The 22,116-nt window shown below is 37.6% G+C and overlaps 1 protein-coding gene across 1 annotated transcript in view; it reads left to right on the top strand.

Annotated features, from left to right (window-relative positions):
- Positions 1-225: 225 nt before the first annotated feature.
- The window catches only part of ROBO1 (roundabout guidance receptor 1), a 1,287,230-nt gene continuing 1,265,339 nt past the window's right edge, over positions 226-22,116 (top strand). The window contains exon 1 of the mRNA XM_061430941.1: positions 226-481. The gene's annotated coding sequence lies outside the window, so the exon portion shown is untranslated. The remainder of the gene's footprint in view (positions 482-22,116) is intronic.

Raw genomic sequence — 22,116 nt, 5'->3', positions numbered from 1 at the left:
TTAAATGTGAGGGTTCCCCCCCACCCCCGCTCCGTTAAACATCGCAGCAGGCGTTACAATACCAGAGGTAACGAATCAATTAAATCCATTTTCCCCTCCGCGCCTCCGAAGCTGCGTGTGTAGTGTTGCTGTGTAGTTTAGAGCCTGAGCAGTAGGACCCAGGGGCCTCCGCAGCCACCAATAGAAGCGCGCACTTGCACCTATTTGCATGCAGTGCCCTCTGCTCTGCGCATTAATAGTAATAGAGATAACGGGGTTGAAAGAATTCTCTACTGAAGAAGGATTGGATTTTTTCAGGGTACTGATACCGAGAAGAAACCCGACTTCAATCACTCCCTATTTTCCACTCTTAACATTTGTAAGTCACAGGCAGCTTTTGCTTGGTTAATAAAGTCGGGGAGGTCTCGGTGCCCAGCAAAGTTGGGAGGACTGCGCCTGCACCCCGGAGCCGCTAGATCGAGGAAAACAGTCGTATCAAAGGGTAAGTCTCCCAAACGATGGCAAAGGAAGTGACAGCCGGCTTTCGAATTGTCTAGAGGTACACGCTCCGTTTTACAGCGGTGGTGGCGGGAGTGCAGAATGGGTGCGTAAAGGACCCTGCAGTTTGTCCAGAAATTGTGACGGATGCACCGGGGTCTTTGCGGGTAGAATCATAAACCTTCAGGCTACATCGGAAATTGCAGCCTTACGCTCGGGCGGGATTCAACAAGTTTCCCCGCAGGGATGAGATGTGTATTTATTTCCTTGCAAGTTGTGCTGAGTGTCCCTTCAGTGTGGGCTTGAGATGGCTTCACAAAGAAGTTTCCGCAATTTGTGTCTGTTGTAGGTGGTTGGATGAATCCTTGTTTGGGAGATTCTGTCGGGCATCTGGGCTTCCTGGGGACACACCGGAAAACTGCTTCGAAGGATGCTCCTAGCATCAGCGGCCTGCTGGGTTGATGCTGGGCAACTTTGCGGCGTAATCTCGGTGTCTCTGACCGCGCCGCGGTTCATGATGCGGACAGGGCTGCAGAAACCTCCGGGTCCAGGGCCATTTAGGCTCCCAAACTTTGAAAGCATTCTCCAAGAAGGGGGATGAAAAGGGGGGCTTTGAAAATCAGCATTACTGGGTGAATTTTGGTAAACTCTTCAGGGTATATAGGGGAGTCTTTCCAGATCTGCGTTTTCAACCTGCAGTTTGGGCCTGGAAATGGAGTGCTGATGTGGAAAAGGTGGCGGTTTAAAGCTAAGGCGGGGAGGAGGGGGCTTTTTCTGTAGGAGAGCGGAAGAAGAAGCGCAGATAGATGAATGAACAAGGTGCGTCCCATCTTTCACACACAAAAACCACACGCGTGGGACGTGCCAGGAAGCGCTCCAGTTGATCGCGTTTAACTGGAAAATGTATTGCAGGGGGGGTCCAGTCACCTCTGTATTATTGATGAAGCGCTGAGCCCTTCTGGGGACCCTTCTGGCTCCTTCTCCCTGCTCTCTCTTCACTCCCGGGCTCTTGCTGCCTAGAGCTCCGGGGTTGGCGCGGGTGCCGCGGGCGCACTGCTCAGCCCCGCAGCGCTGCGGACACAATGGGGAGAGGCGGGCATAGCCCGCGGGACGGGCGAAGCAGGGAGCGCAGTGAGGCAAGCTCGCTGCCGCAGCCCGGGCGGCCGTTCCGCCCGGGGGTTCCAGCGCTGCGGAGGCCGCTTGCATCCTGCAGCCGCATGCCGCGAGGTCCCCGAGGGGCCGGCGAAAGACGCGCACACCTAGGCGCAGAGGTCCCGCGTTATCCTTCCAGGGGTCACTGTGCCACAGGCAGACAGGTGGGATAGGCAGACGGGATGCTAAAACATCTCAACCCAGCCCCGGGTCTGAGCTGCAGGCGCTAACCGTAGGGTGACCCCCGAGTCCCAGCGGGACCTGCACTCTAAGGGTAAAGAGGACGACGACGAAAGAAGGGAAGCGCTAATGAGGCTGCGAGAAGAGAAAGGCAGCAAGTGATTTGGGCCAATCCTGGTCATGGGCCAGGCTTTCCTTGGCTCTTTTAACTGGGCTTGCCTTAGATGCGGCTTTGAAAAGCGCTTCCTAACCTTTCTGCGGCACGAAGGGGCAGGCTTCTAAAAGCCTGAGCTCACTGGAGACTCCTCCTAGCAATGAAGGAAGGAGGTGGCCGGGCCGGGGGACTTCTTTTGGCAGTGTCATTTAACCCTGACCTCAGCACCTCCCACCTTTTCTCACCCCCACCGGGAGTTGCCTGACCTTGTATATTCCTCTGGGTCATAGGCTCTATTTCTTTTTAAGTGATTGTTACCACGCTCTGTGTTACAAAGGGCTGTGAAGAGCCTGTATTTCCAAGTAGTGCTGGGAGATTGTTTAATTCGAACGTGTATTGCCAACCCCTCATGAGCACTTGGAGGAAGGGGCAGAAATTCAGGACCTATGGAATGTTCACATGGGGATGTTTAGTTGCTTGAAGGGGATCTTTCAGAGGAAATAACACTCTTCTGAGCATGTGGGATAAGACAATAATATCATTGCACTACATTTCATTGTGGTTATTTGGCAAGTAGGATGTAATATTAAACATAATATTTTGGGAATCCACCCTTATATAAGGCAGACAACTAGAAACCTGGCAGCTAGGCTTTAAAACCCAAATTGGATGCTCTTAGAACCCAGTATTTTGAGCAACTTAGTTTTCCAGCCATATCCTGGTATCTCCTCTATATCTTGAGGAGGTACATGTAGCTCTTTAGAAAGCATTCTGGAAGGCATACAGCATGTTGATTTTATTAAAGGCATTTATTAAAGGATCTGCTGGTGTTCCAGCAACCCCCTCCCTTTCTCTCCAAAACCAGAAAAAATACCAAAATCATCAACAGCAGCAACTCAGAACTGATACCTAGGGAGTAGGAGGACTTTGTTTCTTAGGCATCTAGCTTCTTCCCAAAAGAGAGGGACAAGATAAAGCTGAAGAATAAGTAGGGAGTGAGGGCGTATGTTGCCACGGATTTTGGACTTGCTTTAACCTTTCTTTGGACTTCCTTTAACCTTTCTCCATGTATCTTTTGCTTTATGCATCTTCTTGTATAATCTGAAGAATTGAAGTACAATGACACAGCTGCAGATCCCTGACAGAGGCTTGCTCTAGAAAACAGCTGTTAATCACATTTGCTATAATTTCCCACTTACTTCCTTTTACTTCCCTTCCCTTACCCTGTCCTTGAACCAGTGTTATCATCTTCTAGGCTTTTTCTGGCAAAAGTTTAGTGATTTCCAGCAGTAGAGCACCTGTTTTGAGTGTGGGTTGGAGGAGAGACTCTGAGCTGCCCAGAGTGTCTTATAGGTTTAAAGCCTACTTTCTCTTGCCCTATATGGTACACAGTAAAGAACAATATCCTAATATCTCCAAAGAAAATTATATTGATTTGTATAGGTCTTTTATTTTAAATTTTAAGATTTAATTCAAAGAAAAATAGCATTGATCAGAAATGAATGGGAAGCTATACACTTGCATGCCCTATTTGGAAACTAACATTAGACTCAGCTGAGTGATCACACCTTTTGGCATTGTCTAAACTTGATACATTAGGAGTTATTTTTATTTGGGCAAGATTTAATGTGTTACTTACATTATGAGATTAAGCAATTCAAGACAGTGCAAAGATGTGAATTTTAACAGAAAAAAAGCAAGACAGCAAAGCTAGCCCTTGGCAGCTTGATAAATGAGCAGGTGCAATGCACCATTTGAAATGTAACTTGAGGTGAGGTTCCATCCAATATGCTAGAGAATGAACCCTTCCTTATCACCCAGAAAACTCAACTTATTTTTCTCTTTCTCTGAGATCTGTGAGTTCAGAAAAAAAAACATAATATCATTTAGTAGGTGAGAATTCTGACCTGGTCTCTATCATTTATCTCTATAAATCTGCTATTGAATTGAGTGAGCAATAATATTATTGATACTTTCATGTTTATACCTAAAACATAGTTCTATATGGACCAGCCAGTTATCCTAATCCTATAGGAAATAAAGTTCCTAGAAGAGTAACTGAGGAAACTGTAGACACAGTGTTAAACACTCTTGTTGCCACAGATATTGCTTTCAATCCTTACAGTACCCTTTTGAAGTAGACTTTATTAGATTTCTTTAACTTATAAAAAGATTGAATCTCAGAGAGGTTAAACAAAATATACATAACCATTGAGCAAATAAAAGGCAGATTCACTATTAGAAACAAGCTCTTTTTTATAGCATAGTACATGCTTTTCCTGCATGCCGTGGACCTATTTTTTCCCCTCATATTAAAAAAAAAATTAAAATTGTGTTTCAGCAGTTATAATTTCTGAGTCTCTTAAATATCTTTTTTTCCATGTCGAACCATTCTTTGCATTTCCCCTAGATCAGTCATCTATAAATAGTATTAACAACTTTCCAAGGATGTCACAGCCATAGCTTCTTTAGTATGAAAGCTCCACCTCTAACCCCCACCCCAACTGTACCGTCATCTTTCGAAATCGGAAAACAGGAATGAAACAGAGCCTTCATCATTTGCTTTGATATGTGGACAAATATAGCCAAGCTTTCTGGGAAGAATCCATCAAGTAATTTTCAGATTGAAAATTGTGAAGCTCTACCTTCACATTTCTGCACACATGGCTTCTCTAATCTGGAAGAGTCTGCCTTTCTCTTGGCTAAACTCTATTCATTTATCCAAAAGATTGATATTTCTCCTCCACTAAGAAATTTCTCTATCTGTTCCAACCCTCATAGTTTTTAAACACCTCTGAAATTCCCAATCAATTCTGTCTGCCATCTAATTTGGTTTTAATTTGTATTATATATTTTACATAAATTATCTGTCAACTGTAATTTTCTATTTTCTAATTATTGTACTAAATTTAGCCCTTATTGTCTTCTCATTCTCTTCAGTCACCCTAGATAGTAAGATGTATATCTAGAGTTTTAATAATTAAATCAAAAATTTATATCTTTAGTCCATATATTTTTCCTGAATGCCATGTCTATATTGTCAAGGAATTACTTGACATCTTCATGTAGAGATAAATTACAAATATTTTAAAGGAAAATATAATAGAAGAAACCATTTGAAGCCACATACATTATCTCTCTTGCCAAACTGCTCTTTTACTCAGATTTCCAGTCATAAGTAGCACATTATGCATCCAGCCTTCTTTGATATATTCCTCTGGCTTCCCTGGTGGCTCAGATGGTAAAGAATTCACCAGCAATGCGGGAGACCCGGGTTCAACCCCCATGTCCAGAAGCTCCTCTGGAGAAGGGAGTGGCTACCCACTCCAGTATTCTTGCCTGGAAAATTCCATGGACAGAATTCCATGGCAGGTGATAGTCCATGGCATCGCAGAGAATTGGACATGACTGAGCAACTAACACTTCACTGCCTTATCAACTATATTCAAACAGTGAGGAAAAAAACATGTACTGATGACTTTCTTTTTCTTAAACCTAATCTCTTCTTCCCAGAGACAGACCTGCCACCTGTTCCTACTCATGCTTTCTAGGATCCCCCTTCTAAGCCATCACCTCACCTCCATTCTTGCCCCACTTGAATTCATGTACATTATGTCTGCAAAGTCTTCTTTCTAGAGCACAAACCATGAAACCCAAACCCCTTATATTATTCAAGGTACTCAATCATCTGGACCCAGAATTCCTCTCTTTAGTCTTCAACTTTCACTCATAGCTCAGTTGGTAAAGAATCTGCCTGCAATGCAAGAGACCCTGGTTCGATTCCTGGGTTTGAAGATCCCCTGGAGAAGGGATAGGCTACCCAGTCCAATATCCTTGGTAAAGAATCTGCTTGCAATGTGGGAGACCTGGGTTTGATCCCTGGGTTGGGAATATCCCCTGGAGAAGGGAAAGGCTACCCACTCCAGTATTCTGATCTGGAGAATATAGTCCATGGAGTCGCAAAGAGTCGGAAACAACTGAACAACTTTCACTTTGCCAATCATTGTGAAAATCGACTTTCATTTTCTCAAATATTCATGATATGTCATAACTCTCTGCTTTTGTTTATGTTAGAACTTCTGCCCAGATTAGTTCTCACTTTCTTGATTCTTGGGTGACTTTTGAAAATATGAATCAGTCATCACTTCTCTTTTGAAGAGTTTCCTGTTAAGCAAATAGATTTAAATCTTTTTATCCTCTCAATAATAGCTCCAAAATTCCATTGAATTTGTTTATTCATTTACAACATGAGACTGTGAATTCCTTGAAGCAGCTTTTCTCAAACTTTGTCCATTGAACCAAGAAGACCTCCAAATTAACAAAAATGCCTTAAAATACTACTCCCTAGACTCCTTAGCTCTACTAGATTTAATACATTAGAACATATGGGATTGGGATTCTGTAATCTACATTTTAGCAAGCATTTCAGGTGTAACTAGGCACTTAAGAGTTTATCACAATGATTATTCCTCAGCCTAGCCAGGTCAATATGGAGATTAATTTAGCAGTTGGGAGAGGAATCATCAACATAGCTTCTTATGTCTTATTGAGAGCTATGAACATAGTTTCTTAGATTACTGTGTTTCAGAGAAAGATTTGATTAGACAGTATAGTCAAATTATATGATTCATTCTTACCGAAATGAAAGAGCCCTGCATCAGAAAGGCACCCTTCTCAAGAACAGAGTTTTAAAAGTCACCTAAGATGGCCTTTAGAGTTGAAGTATTGCTGTTCAGAGTACTTGGAACTTTTAATGACTCTGACTTTTTATGATTATGTCATATTCACTTGGAAAAGACATAGAAAATGCTGAAACAAAAGTCTGTGAGTTACCACCCAGATTAATTATGTATTAAACATAAAATTGAAGCCCTCAATGTACTTTTTCAGACTGCATCTCCCTCCAAGAGGTAACCAGTGTTGTAAATTTGATATTATGATTACCAGACCATTCCTTGTGAATTTACTATGTGTATTATCCCCCTTCAATCATACAGTATTATATTAAATAAGTAAAATATTTATAAACATTGCAGCATACTATATACCTCCTTGGAAATATAATTTCATGTGATTTATTCAAGTTGGTATAGAATAATCAACTTCATTAATTTTTATTACTGTATAGTACTCCATTTTATAAACCTACTACAATTTACTTTTCCCTGTCTCATTAGTGGGCTTCCCTGATAGCTCAATTGGTAAAGAATCTGCCTGCAATGCAGGAGACCCTGGTTCAATTCCTGGGTTGGGAAGACCTGCTGGAGAAAGGATAGGCTACCCACTATTCTTGGCCTCATTAATAAGCATTTCTAATTTCCCACTGTAATAAACACCATATAAATAATCATTCTGAATTATTACACTTATTACTGTGCAAATATTCAAGATTATTTAAGGCATATGCTTATGAGTGAGACTGATTGATAATGTGGAATTTACATCTTTCCTTTTTTCAGATATTGCCCAAAACCCATGTAGGCTTTCAGCATTTGTAATTTGCAAGTATATTTATGAGAACTACCATTCTATCTATTCTTGTCAACATTTAATATTGTTACTTTTTGAGTGAGTGAGTGAAAGTCGCTCGGTCATGTCTGACTCTGCAGCCGCAAGGACTATAGCCCACCAGGCTCTCCTCTGTCCGTGGGATTCTCCAGGCAAGAATATTGGAGTGCGTTGCCATTTCCTTCTCCAGGGGATCTTCCCAAACCAGGGATCGAACCCAGCTCTCCTGATTTATCTTCTTTTAGTTTTGCTTCCGTTTGGTCTTTACCCTACTGGGTTCTTTGGGAACTGTGCATATGTGTAACAGCACCTTCCATACCTTTTCATTTTAGCTTAGGCTGGATTTGAAGAGCCAAAACAGGAAAACACTTAAGAAGACCTGAGACTCTCACAGAGAAATAAATTAGAGCTGCTGTTTCTTTTAGCTTTCCTTTCCTGTTCTTTATTATTTTTTTAAATGTAATTATCCTTTTATCAACCTTCATCATTTCATACTGTAAGGAAGTGAAATCACTGAAGGCAAATAACCTTATGAATCTGCTGAGTGTGTGAAATTGTTACTTTTTAAAATTTATCAGTTGCATGGCTTTAATTTGTCTTCTTTGATTATATGTGCAGTGAGCATCTTTCCATTGAAAATTCACATTTCCTCTACTGTGAATTGCTTAGCCATATATTTTACAGGTACTGAGGCCTTTATCTTTCTCGTATAGATTTATTAGATATCTCTTTATTCTGTATTCTAATTCATTTTTGATATATGCATTGTCAACATTTTTTCCTCAGCTCTGTCTTATGTTTTTCTTTTTTTAACCTAGTGTCTTTTACTAAATATATATTAGGTGTGTATATATATATATATATATACACACACATGTATATATTTATTGTGTTTCATTAAAAGTAGTACAAATTTTTCATTATGGCTTCTCCTTATAACATCTTGTTTTAGAAATCATTTCTTATCATGAAATCATAAAATATTCTCATATGTTTTTTCCCAAAAGTTTTAAAAATTTTGGTTTTTGCAATCAGGTATAAGATCTATCTGGAACTGGTTTTAGTTTCCATATGCTACAAAAATGAGTCTGTCATATACAAATGTTCCATGTGTGGATGAATTACTTTTTTTGCTTGTAAGACTACCTCGCATCTGTCCTCATTTGAGACATTTTTTCTGGTCATTTCTGCCAGGTTGGGATGTGGATCATCTTCTTACTGAATCATTACAATGTTAACGAACCAGAATCAAAAGCATTAATTAAGATTTCAACCAAAATAGGTGTATATTCAGCCAGAATTAAAGAATTGCCTTTTATGACAAACTGTATAATCTTTTTAAATAGTATGGAAAACTGCTCATGTGTAATAAGCTATGCCTATAATCATTCATTTTAGTTTCAGTTCTTTATAGAGCATATTAATTAATATCCCAAAGAAGTACTCTTTTTTTCATAGGACTCTAGCAAAGGTAGATCTTAGAAATATACTTCAATAGATCAAAGTAAGAATCATGACTCACTCTAGGATGAAGCATGATTGACCATTTGCCAGGTGAATTATAAGCCAGAGGCAGAGCATTTTAGCACAACAGCCAAGAGTTTCTGATCAATGTGTAGTTGAATAAGCACTCTAAAATATTAATCCAATCACAAAAATTCAGAATGGAAATTGTTGTAGTGCTCTGCAGCATAGTATATTAGTATACTGTGTACATAGTATATTAAACTTTACTCTGGAATGAGAATCTAAGAGGACTGTAAAACAACTACTCCAGCTTCTATACCCTCATAGGCTGTTTCTGTAATAATTTGCTTTTTATTCTGCAGTGAACAACAGAATAACAAACAAACATGGTTTGTGCTAAGCAAGTCTTAGATTATTTAAGTATTGGGTAGTTATTTAAGAGGGTTTAAGAATGACCTACTTTAGCCAATGAGAGAAACTTTTACTTATAAGTTCCCCTGAAGAAAGGTAAAATTAAAAAAAAAAAAATCTACATCAGATACAAATTACTGCTGCTAGGTCACTTGAGTCGTGTCCGACTCTGTGCGACCCCATAGACGGCAGCCCACCAGGCTCCTCTGTCCCTGGGATTCTCCAGGCAAGAACACTGGAGTGGGTTGCCATTTCCTTCTCCAATGCGTGAAAGTGAAGTCGCTCAGTCATGTGCGACTCTTCACGACCCCATGGACTGCAGCCTTCCAGGCTCCTCCATCCATGGGATTTTCCAGGCAAGAGTACTGGAGTAGGTTGCCATTGCCTTCTCTGATACAAATTACAACCAAGCCATTAATTTCAAGTCTTTTTAATTAGAGCTCTTTATGATAATGTTGATGGAGGAAAGGAACTGTTTTAGGAAATGAACAAACTCATGATGCACTCTTGCTTATTCATTCTTTTGTTGCTGCTATACATGTTTCAAGTCTGAATTACTCCAGTGTATTGCTTTTCACACTCATGTTCTGGATTACTGTTCTAACTTTTTTCCATTTCTCTCACTTCTGCCTAGGTGTAGCATCTCTTTTAATATACCCCACACTTCACTATCCTTCAAAACACCATTTTGATTCCAACTCATTGCCTTTGCCTTTCTCTCTACTTTAAATATCCTTTTTCTTCTCTAATAAAGAGTCATCATCCTTAATCATCCATAATCATATGGATGATTCATATGATTCATATATTATGATGATTCATTATATAACTTAATATAACTTAACTTCAAAGTATAACTTAATTATTACCTCTTTTTGAAAGCATTTCCAAATTTCCCCCCAGGAAGCTAGTCTCTCATTTGTGTTTCAGTAGGTCTTAGCACTTACATGTATTACCCTTTATTATAAGAAATATTTATGTGTTTTAATGACCAGACTTTGATAAAATAGGAGAAGGATGATAAACAATTTCACAGTGTATCCAGCTAAACCTTCACTGTCTAACACTTTAGCCACCAGTTGTTTGTGCCTAGTGAGAACTTGGAATGTAGAGAGTGTGACAGGGGAACTGAATATTTAATTATATTAATTAATTAATATTTAATTCAAGTTTAATTATTTTAAGTTTCAGTTGAAATAGTAACATTTTACGTAGTCAGTAGTCACATATATCTTGTTGCTGCTGCTGCTAAGTCGCTTCAGTCGTGTCCGACTCTGTGCAATCCCAGAGACGGCAGCCCACCAGGCTCCCCCGTCCCTGGGATTCTCTAGGCAAGAACACTGGAGTGGGTTGCCATTTCCTTCTCCAATGCATGGAAGTGAAAAGTGAAAGGGAAGTCGCTCAGTCGTGTCTGACTCTTAGCGACCCCATGGACTGCAGCCTACCAGGCTCCTCCGTCCATGGGATTTTCCAGGCAAGAGTACTGGAGTGGGGTGCCATTGCCTTCTCTAGTGGCTAACATATTCGGTATGGCAGATATAAAATACTTCTGTCATTGTAGGCACTTGTACAGTAGAATTTAGGACAAATGAATGAATGGATGAATGAATGAATTCCACAGGATAGGCTAGTAGCATTTGCTTTGCAATGGACATATGCCATTGTGTTGGATTGTATCTATGACTGTGTTTTGAGGATCATTTCACAGCTTTATGGAGAGAAACAGATAATCTCAACTTGACCAAGAAGATAATAACAATATAAAACACCAAAGAAACCAAAGGGAGTATTCAAGTTTATCTTTGGTGAATTCCTTAGATATTCACCCAAGACTTGCTTACCTGAGATGGCAGTATAGCAAACATCATCTTTTAAGACAAAAGCATACAAGAATAGGATTGAGCCATTGGTAATAATTCTATCCCTTAAGACTGAGATTTATTCAGATGAGGAACTTAATTTTATATTAATACATAAATACAAATTTAATTTTATGTTAATTGACCTGATACATTAGGTGACTATTATCCAAAAGAATGAAAGAAAGAAAACAAACAACAACAACAAAAAAAACTGTTGATAAGAATGTGGAAGAACTAGAACTGCTGTGCATTAATGATGGGAATGTAAAAGGATGCAGTCATTATGAAAAATAGAATGGTGGTCCCTCAAAAATCTAAGCTGAATTACCATAGCATCTAACAACCCCACTTCTAGGTATATATCCAAAAGACTGAAAACAGAGAATGCAATACATAATTTTACTGCCATGCTCATATTGACATTATTCACAATTCCCAAAATGTAAGAAGAACTTAAATATCTTTCAACATAGAAAGGGATAATCAAAATATGTTATATACCTACAAGTGAATATTATTCAGTCTTAAAAGGAAACAGTCTCTGATACATGGTACAATATAGATGAATCTTGAAAACATTGTGTTAATTGACCTTGTAAGACATAAAAGAATAAAAATGGTAGGACTCCACTTACATGATGTACTTAGACTAGTCAGATCCAGAGAGACAGTAAGTAGAGTAGTGGTTATAAGGGCTGAGGTAGGAAGGAATGGGAGCTATTGTTTAATGAGTATAGCCTTTCAGTTTAAGATGATGAGAAAGTTCTGGAAGTGGATAGGAGTGATGGTTCCTCAACAATGTGAATGTATTGGAGAAAGAAATGGCAACCCACTCCAGTGCTCTTGCCTGGAGAATCCCAGGGACGGGGGAGCCTGGTGGGCTGCCGTCTCTGGGGTCGCACAGAGTCGGACACGACTGAGGTGACTTAGCAGCAGCAGCAGCAGTTGTATACTTTAAAAGGTGAAAATGTTAAACTTTATGATATGTATGTTTTACCACATGAAAAATTACTTTAATAAATATTTATTAAGGTAATGTGTGGTTGGACACTTTCATCTCTTAGAAAAATATTCATCCTTCCAATGTGGCCTCTCAATGCCCTTTAGAACGTTAAACACAATCCCATAGAATAGTCTCTCTGCTTATTAACATTGAGAAAGGTGATCAGCCAAAAGAAATTTTATAGACAATGAACATACATGCAGTGCATCTGGTCTGTGGGATGTACTCTATTAAACAAGCACATTTAATAAAGGGAGAGAAGAAACCCTTAACAGTGAGCACTGTGCTTCTGGAGATGACAGCTGCTGAGGTGTGATGGAGGTTTTGGAATGAAATCACTGCATAACTGGATGCAGTGAAGTAAATGTGAAGCCCAGGAGGACTTTGTATTGGGGTTGATACAAAGTGGCTAGTAAGGCAATGCCTTAGCCACCTGTACATGCAAACTGCTAGATCAAAGACCAAATGATCAAATGGGATTACTCCAGTGACACAAATGTATGCGGTTATCGTGAATTGCAGATTATGGAGCATCTGCTCCTTTGCTGACTCCTTGGGGGGCAGGATGTGTACAAGGAAAGGTCTTATTGTAGTGATGGTAAGAACACTGATTGCTCTCAATGCTGGGGAAAAAAGCAAGCGTCATATCCTCCCCTTTTGTGTTTTCTTTCCTTAATGTGATGATTTACCCTCTTATATAATATTGTTTTAACCCACCCTCCTATTCTATACCATTAAATTTTCTAGGCAGGTGCAACTTGGCATCTAGTGGATAACTCTTCTTCATAGATGATGATCTATCATACATAAAATGCATCCTGAACACACTGCTATATTTAAAATGGACCTCCCATGAGGACCTACTATATAGCAAAGGAATACTGCACGATGTTCTGTAATAACCTAAACGGGAAAATAATTCGAAAAAAAAATAGATACATGTATATGTATAAGTGAATCACTTTGCTGTACACTTGAAAAACTAACACAACACTGCTAATCAACTATGCTCCAATATGAAATAAAAATTAAAAGAAAAAACATCCTGAAATTTACTTTACTTGGTACATTACTCAGAGACAAAGATATTCATATACCATGCAAACAGACATTGAGCTGTGTAAATTATTTTTCTAGGAAGGTAATACATTGGATTGACTTGGTTTTGCTCTTTTGCCAAATGCTGTTGATTGCAGGTGTTTTTCCACTGAACTGAATTCAGATTAGTGAGTGCAAGAGTGTAGAAAGAAGAGTCCAGCTTTATTAGTTTATTAGAATAATATTCTGACTAGACAGATTAATCAATCTTTTTCATTCTGAGCACAGTAAGATAATTTGGGAGTATATAGAAAGCTATTTTAAAGTGGTATCCTGGTATGAGAGCTTGAGCAGAGGTCAGGGAATATATCAGAAAATAATTTGTGTATTTTTCTAGAGCTGTAGTTATAGCTAATATAATAGTGAATATATTATTTATTTTACTTTAGTTGCTACTGCCAGAGAAGCAAAGAAATATTTTGTCATAAAGCCATACAGCTTTGCCTATCCCCTTACGGTTCACCTACTTTATGGATTTTTAATTGAGACACAGAAGGTATATAACATTGCACAATTTTAGGGTAATAAAATGTTGAGTTGATACACTTATATAGTGCAAAATGATTACCACCATAGCATTAATTAATACCTTTATTACATGACATAATTACTATTTCTTCATTGTGATGAGAACATTTCGGGTTCACTTGCAAGTGTCAAGTATACAGAACCATATTTTTAACTATAAGAATCATTGTGTACATTAGATCCCCACTTTGCATTTTATTTCATCTTTCTTTCATTTTCATTCTTTCTCCATTAAGATTCTCCACTCTTTCTGAAATGAGAAATAATTTAAAAGAGAAATTATCATACTAAGTGAAATAAGTCAGACGAAGACAAATATCATATATTACTTATATGCAGAATCTAAAAAAAATGATACAAATGAACTTACTTACAAAACAGAAACAGATTTACAGACTTCTAAAACAAACTTATAGTTACCAAAAGGGAAAGGTGCGAGGGGAGGGATAAACAAGGAGGGTGGGATAAACATATGAACAGTACTATATATAAAATAGATAGTCAGCAAGGATCTACTGCATAGCACAGGAAACTCTACTCAATATTCAGTAATAACCTCAATGGGAAAAGAATCTATAAAAGAGTGGATATATATGCCTGTATGACTGGATCACTTTGCCGTACACCTGAAACTAACATAATGGTATGAATCAACGATACTGCAATATAAAATAAAATTTGTATTGAAAAGGAAAAAAATAAAAGACATGACATAAAAATACACCAGGAAATAATAATAAATAGAAGAGATGACATAGAGAATACAGGAAATTTCCCATTGGATCTTTGTTTTACATTGAAATTCTTGTCCTCCATTACTTACTTTCCCAGAATAAGCATGAAGAAGTCATAGTTCACTTCATCAAACATATATTAAATACCAATCTCTATGCTGCAGGGTACTGGATATTAAATGGTGTGGAAGTGAATGAAAGTGATCTCCACCCTCAGTAAATTCAAGTTCTAGCATGGAGTAGCTCCTGCCCAACAGTATCAGTAGGGTTTTCTCTCTTCTTTCTTTTCCACTTCTCCAATTATATGTAACACCTGTTCACACACAGTTGTCTCAGAAAAATCTATTTTTCTTCTTTTCTAAGACAGTCATTCTCATTGGGGTAAGAAGTTGTCCATTTTCCCCTTACCTGTATTTTCAACCTTTTCATTCTCTGGCTCCTTTACTCATTTTTATAATTATTTCCACTCAAGGAAACCAAAAGTCCTTCAAAAAAATTTCCCTTAAAAATTTGTTGTTAAATCCCCTATATCTAAGTAAAACTGCCTCTGCTGGGGGAAAAAAAAATGTTGTTCAGTCGCTAAGTCACACCCAACTCTTTGCAACCCCATGGCCTGAAGTATGGTAAGTTCCTCTGTCTTCCACTATCTCCCTGAGTTTGCTCAAACTCATGTCCACTGATTTGCTAATGCTATCTAACCATCTCATCCTCTGCCATCCTATTCTCCTTTTGTCTTCAATCTTTCCTAGCATCAGGGTCTTTTCCAATGAGTTGGCTGTTCACATCAGGTGGCCAAAGTATTGGAGCCTCAGCTTCAGCATCTGTCCTTCCATTGAATATTCAGGACTGACTGCCTTTAGGATTGACTGGTTTGATCTTATAGTCCATGGTGCTGTCAAGAGCCTTCTTCAGCACCAGTTCAAAAGCTTCAACTCTTTGGCACTCAGTCTTCTTTATGGTCCAATTCTCACATCCATACATGACTACCATGAAAACCACAGCTTTGACCATATGGACCTTCATTGGCACAGTGGTGGCTCTGCTTTTTAATATGCTGTCTAGGTTTGTCATACCTTTCTTTCCAAGGAGTGAGTGTCTTTTAATTTCATGGCTACAGTCACCATTCACAGAGATTTTGGAACCCAGGAAAATAAAATCTGGCACTTCTTCCACTTTTTCCACATCTATTTGCCATGAAGTGATGAAACCAGAGGCCATGATATTAGTTTTTTGAATGTTGAGTTTTAAGCCAGCTTTTTCACTCTCTTCTTTTACCCTCCTCAAGGACACATTTTGGTTTCTGCCATTAGAGGGGTATCATCAGGTTATCTGAGGTTGTTGATATTTCTCCCATCAGTCTTGATTCCAGCATGTGCTTCATCCAGTCTGGCATTTCACATTCTGGCATTGATATACTCTGTATATAAGTTAAATAAGCCTTGTCATACTCTTTTCCCAATTTTGAACATCTGTTGTTCCATGTTTGGTTCTAACTGTTGCTTCTTGACCTGCTTACAGGTTTCTTAGATGACGGGTAAGGTGTCTGTCTTCTTTAAGAATGTTCCACAACTTGTTGTGATCTACACAGTCAAAGCCTTTATCAAAGTTAATGAAGCAGAATTAAATGTATTTCTAGAACTCCCCTGTTTTCTCCATGAGCCAGTGAATGTTGGCAACATGATCTCTGGTTCCTCTGCCTCTTTGAAATTCAGTTTGTACACTGGGGAGTTCTCAATTCATGTATTGCTAAAGCCCAACTTGAAGGATTTTGAGCTATAAAGATCATAATCAATCTGAGTTCAATATTGAACATCTGATGATGTCCACATTATGTACATCAGAGTTGTTCTTGTGTTGCAGGAAAAGGGAGTTTTCTATGACCAGTGTGTTCTATTGACAAAACTCTGTTAGTGTTTCCCTTTTATTTTATACTCCCAGACCAAACTTGCCTGTTTTTCCATATTTCTCTTGACTTCCTACTTTTGCATGCCAATCCTGGATGATGAAAAGGACATATATTTTTGGTGGTGGTTACTCATCTAGAGTCGGTCATCTTGGAGTCTTACATCACGTGGGCCTTAGGAAGCATTACTACAGACACAGATAGTGGAGGTGATGGAATTCCAGCTGAGCTATTTAAAATCCTAAAATGTGATGCTGTTATATGTCAGAAAATTTGGGAAACAGCAGTAGCCACAGGACTGGAAAAGGTCAGTTTTCATTCCAATCCCAAAGAAGGGTAACGCCAGAGAATGTTCACATGATAGAAAAGTTATGCTCAAAATCCTTCCATCTTTATATAATGGAGAATAAGATGATGTGGTATTAATAATAATTAATAACAATGCTTGTACATGATGATATTTACAGAGGCTCATTCAGCATTGCTTTTTTGGCACATAATCCTTCAAATCAGTGAATAGGCAATATCACTACTGTCCTCCAGAAAAGAAACGTGGTTTTCATGTGTACAGTTTCATAGGTAACTAGCAGAGCTTTGATTCAAATACTGTTCTGTTTGACTCCAGAATCCAGTTAAAATTCTTAACTTTAAAATACCTCATGCAAATTTGTCCCTCCATGGCAAAGTTTCTTAACTTTACAGCACATTGAAGTCACCTAGAAAGTTTTGTTTTCTTTTCTCTTTTTTTGTAATCCCATTGTCTAACCTGAACTCCAAATGACTTATATTAGAATCCCTTAGGATGTGAAGCAGTAGTCAATTTCTAAAAAAATTTTCTTAGGTGATTCTAAGGAGCAGAGAAGATAACTACTGTTCTATAGTAAACATTTTGATGATACTCAAGTCTTTGTTTCTGGCATGGAGCTCTCTCCCCAGAGTTAAACTGACATTGTCCAGGGTTTACTGCATACTTCATTTTTCTGTCCGTATTGCTACTTGGGGATTTCTCCTCTTCCAAAATAAACTCACCCATCACCACCCAAATAGTTGCCTTCTAGAATCTGTGTGTTATTTAATTTTTCTCACCCCCTACTGCTCTAGGTTTCATAAGTAAAATCTGTTCGATGGTTTCTCAAATTGTGACTTTCCTAACACCTTATGTTTGGGAATTGATATTTTTGTTATTATATTCAGTTCAGTCACTCAGTTGTGTCTGACTCTTTGCGACCCCATGAATTGCAGCACGCCGGGACTCCCTGTCCATCACCAACTCCCGGAGTTCACTCAAACTCATGTCCATTGAGTTGGTGATGCCATCCAGCCATCTCATCCTCTGTGGTCCCTTCTCCTCTTGCCCCCAATCCCTCCCAGCATCAGAGTCTTTTCCAATGAGTCAACTCTTCGCATGAGGTGGCCAAAGTACTGGAGTTTCAGCTTTAGCATCAGTCCTTCCAAAGAACACACAGGGCTGATCTCCTTCAGAATGGACTGGCTGGATCTCCTTGCAGTCCAAGGGACTCTCAAGAGTCTTCTCCAACACCACAGTTCAAAAGCACCAATTCTTTGGCGCTCAGCTTTCTTATATTAGTACCTCAGAAATATGTTTCCCATTTTCCTTCCCTCTGTTCTTCATCACCTCTGTAGGAAAGTTTACTCAGGCTGTTCTTGTCTCTCACATGGAACTTTTGTGGCAGACTCCCTGACTCAAGGAGTCTCTCTGCTTCATTTAGTCTCTCTTTGATTCATTTTCCTGTTTAATGCTGTCAGTGTTACCTTTCTAATATCCCATCAGTTGTTTCACTCTTTATTAAAAACTCTGTCCATTGACTGCACAATACAGTCCAAACAACTTAACATATATTAACAAACTTCATGAGACCTTTTACCATCTGGATACATTTCTTTCCCTCACCAATTTCCTTTTTCTTGACCAAAATACCCTACCTTCTAAAGTCCCTTCTGTACTCTGCTTTCCCTTTAAAAAAAAAAAATCAAAAAAAAAAATCACAATTATCCATTGTCAGTCTTTTCCATGGTTTGTCAACACCATGGGGAAAGGATAGGCATCCATATTTCAGTATTTTCACTGTTGTTAGCTGAATGTTTTTCAGAAAGAAGTTATTTAAAAAAACATCTTTTGAATACATATGTGAAGGGGTGTGTGCAGGAACTTTTCACAACTCGTCATTTCACATGTTTTCCTCTATGAATAGAATGATCAAAGGCTTTCTCTCTCTCATGTGACATACACATTTGAAATACTTCTGGAGTTCACCAGACAGAAATAATGTAGTAGGTTTTTCCTCTTTGATTCCACAATGCATTGTTCCTGTAACTGTAATAGGAATTCTATCAAATAGCAATGCACAGGCTTGTGTCCCTTCTAAACTAAGAATACTGAAGAATTGGGGGCATAAATTGGTTCTGTTTGTTTCATCTGCACATGTGATGATGCTTGGAATACAGCTGATTCTTCAATCGTCACCTTTGTTGAATGGACGTCAGATTTCATGTATTATTGACGGGGTTCAAAGACATTGCCTAGCTTATTCCAGCTTCTAAATTTAATGGTAAGATTGCACATCTTTCTTCTGGGAAAAAATAAAAATAGGATAAAATAGGATACTACTTTGTGACCATTCATTAATGGTCTTATGAATAGGGAAGATTGTTGAATTTATTATCTGAATAATCAATTGTCACTGCTTTGTAAGCCCTTGACTTTATTATTGTAGACATAACTTAAAAGATAATTGAAATATGGCTGCTATCCTTAAATATTTTTTAAAAAATGATTTAAAAAGACCTTGATTTTTCGAGTGAGAGAGGAATGTTCTTTATTCTTCACTTATACCTTTAATGGGCTTCCCTGGTAGCTCAACTAGTAAAGAATCTGTCTGCAGTGCAGGAGACCTAAGTTCAATCCCTGGGTTGGGAGGATCCCCTGAAGGAGGGCATGGAAACCCATTTCAGTATTCTTGCCTGGAGAATCCCCATGGACAGAGGAGCCTGGTGGGCTACAGTCCATGGGGTAGCAAAAGTTGGACACAACTGAGCAACAAGCTGTTACTTACTTTGTGTAGTAATGCAAAAATATAATAAACAATTCACATTTGAGAATGCAAAGCAACATAAATAATGAATGTTCTATAAAATTTGTACTTAATTACAGATAATTAAAGGCCAACTCAGTTTCCATTTGTTTACTGAAGTATAGAATACTACATAAATTCAATAAAAATATTAAAGTATTAAAATTTAACAGTAAGAGTTTTTCGTATGATGCACAAAATTATAAAACTAGCACACAACTTAAGCTCAAGCATATTTTTGTTTGCTTGTTTGTTTTTTTTTTTTTAGCTACACAGCAAGGCATGTGGAATCTTAGTTCCCTAACCAGGATTCGAACTTGTGTTTCCTGCATTGGGAGATCAGAGCCTTAACCACAGGGCCACCAGGGAGGTTCCTCAAGCATATTTTATTTACTCTTTCTCTTGTGCATGAAGAATAAAACCATTCCCACACCTGTGTTCTCTACCCTCACTGTCAGCCAGTGCTTCCTAATAGAAAGAATAAGATAACCCCAAGCTACTGCTCAACATTCTTAGACTATATTCCTACCTGGGAAAACTCATTAAATAAAAACATTCCTCCAGTGCATGCTAGAAAAACTAAATATATTACAAAATGAATTGTTGTAGTCATATAATTTTTGATATAATATACACAAATTGTTTCATAATACCTGCATATTATAGTCTCTTTATTATCTAAAAATGCAGATAATTTAAGAAAAGAGAAAAGACCTGAAAAGAAATGTAGGCTTTGGTATTTGGTAACATGTTTGTTATTTCAAATGAAAACTTTGGAATAGAACCAATTGTATTTAAACAACATAATTTAACATGCATGCAAATCCATTCTAATCATATAATCCATATGTAAAGACTACAGATGCCTTATAATCGATCTCTTCCATCTGTCAGAAAGATAATAAAACTGTGCTTTTTATGATATCATTGAAATTTATTTTTTTAAATATTTGTAACAATATATCACACATTTCCATTTTGTTCACTACTGCTTCATAACCTCTGCATCTGAACACTCCAAATACCATTTCACTAAGCATATAACTCACCATCAGACAAGTTTCATGAATTCATTTTACTGTAATCTGATGATCTGTTTAAAACTTTACCCCTATATATTATTTGAAATAATTTTATTTCATATACATATATGTATTTGAAATAAATATAAACTTATATATGTATTTATATATATATACAAATGTTAATAAGTTATACATATATATGTATATATATGTATATTTCCATTTTTCAAAATGGAAAGTATCAATATTTGAATTTAATAAAATCTTCAGTAGTAGAGTTTTAATGGTTATTAAACAGCTATGCTTTTCATGAGCAGTCAGAAATCCAAGTAATAAAGTAATGAAAATATGAGGACAGTTTTTCCAACCAGATTATCAAGAATTTTACAATATACAATACATGTACACACATACAGAATCCCATTATTTCTATTTCCAAACTCCTTGTAGGAGTTCCAATCTCCTATATAAGTCCAAATAAACATATTTCCAAAATAAAATAAAGGACTGAATGCTTTAAAATGCATTGAAGACATTGTGTTTCCAGCTCACATTCTCTTTAATCAAACATTGAAATTGTGAAATATATCTACAACTGAAATATACTTGTATCTTAAAAAAAAAGAAAATCCAATTGTAAAATAAAAATGAGTTTATACTCCTGGCTTAGGACTGTGTGCTTTATGGGCTGAAATGCTCTTTTGTATAAAGAATATAACATTGAATACATAACTTAGAAATTAAATTAAAAGTTCAGCTTTTTTATTTAGGAGATTATGATGATGGACTGAAGTATTACTTTGTGTAAAAAAAACTAATATTGAAGTAATGAATAGATTAGGAATTAATTTATGCTGGGAATCTAATTATCAACCAAATCTTATGTAAATATAAGCTATTACTGAAATGAATATGTATGCATTACAATTATTACATTTGACTATCTCTGACTTTTAAAAACTATGCTTTATTGTAGGCTCAGTAATGGTTTTGAAGGGTTTTAGTGATATAAAACATTCAAATTAAGCAAAAATATTACATATGAAATTCCAGAACATTTGAGGTGTAAAAGGATCTGGAGTTGTATTCCTGATCCCATTACTGAGAAGCTAGAGATCCAGAAATGGAAAGTTGCATCAAGAGAGGAAAACTTAAGCAGAAATTGAGCTATTATAAACTTAAATTAATTAAAGACTTAATTAAAGAGTCTTCCTGCAGTGTGGGAGACCTGGGTTCGATACCTGGGTCAGGAAGATCTTCTGGAGAAGGATATGGCAACCCACTCCAGTATTCTTGCCTGGAGAATTTCATGGACAGAGGAATCTGGTGGGCTATAGTCCATTGGGTAACAAAGAGTTGGATACGACTGAGAGACTAACTTTCTTTTTCAAACTTAAATGTTATTATAAATTGATGATCGAAATGATGTTTGTTTTGAAAATATATTCTATGAACATATTTTAGAAGATGTTGGAAGAATTCCAAATTAGGAGATAAATTGTAATAATTTATGGTAAAGTAC

Source organism: Bos javanicus, chromosome 1, assembly GCF_032452875.1.
Source record: "Bos javanicus breed banteng chromosome 1, ARS-OSU_banteng_1.0, whole genome shotgun sequence".
In the NCBI taxonomy this organism is placed as follows: domain Eukaryota; kingdom Metazoa; phylum Chordata; class Mammalia; order Artiodactyla; family Bovidae; genus Bos; species Bos javanicus.
Note: the sequence above shows the minus strand (reverse complement) of the source record. Positions and strands in the feature narration are given on the sequence as shown.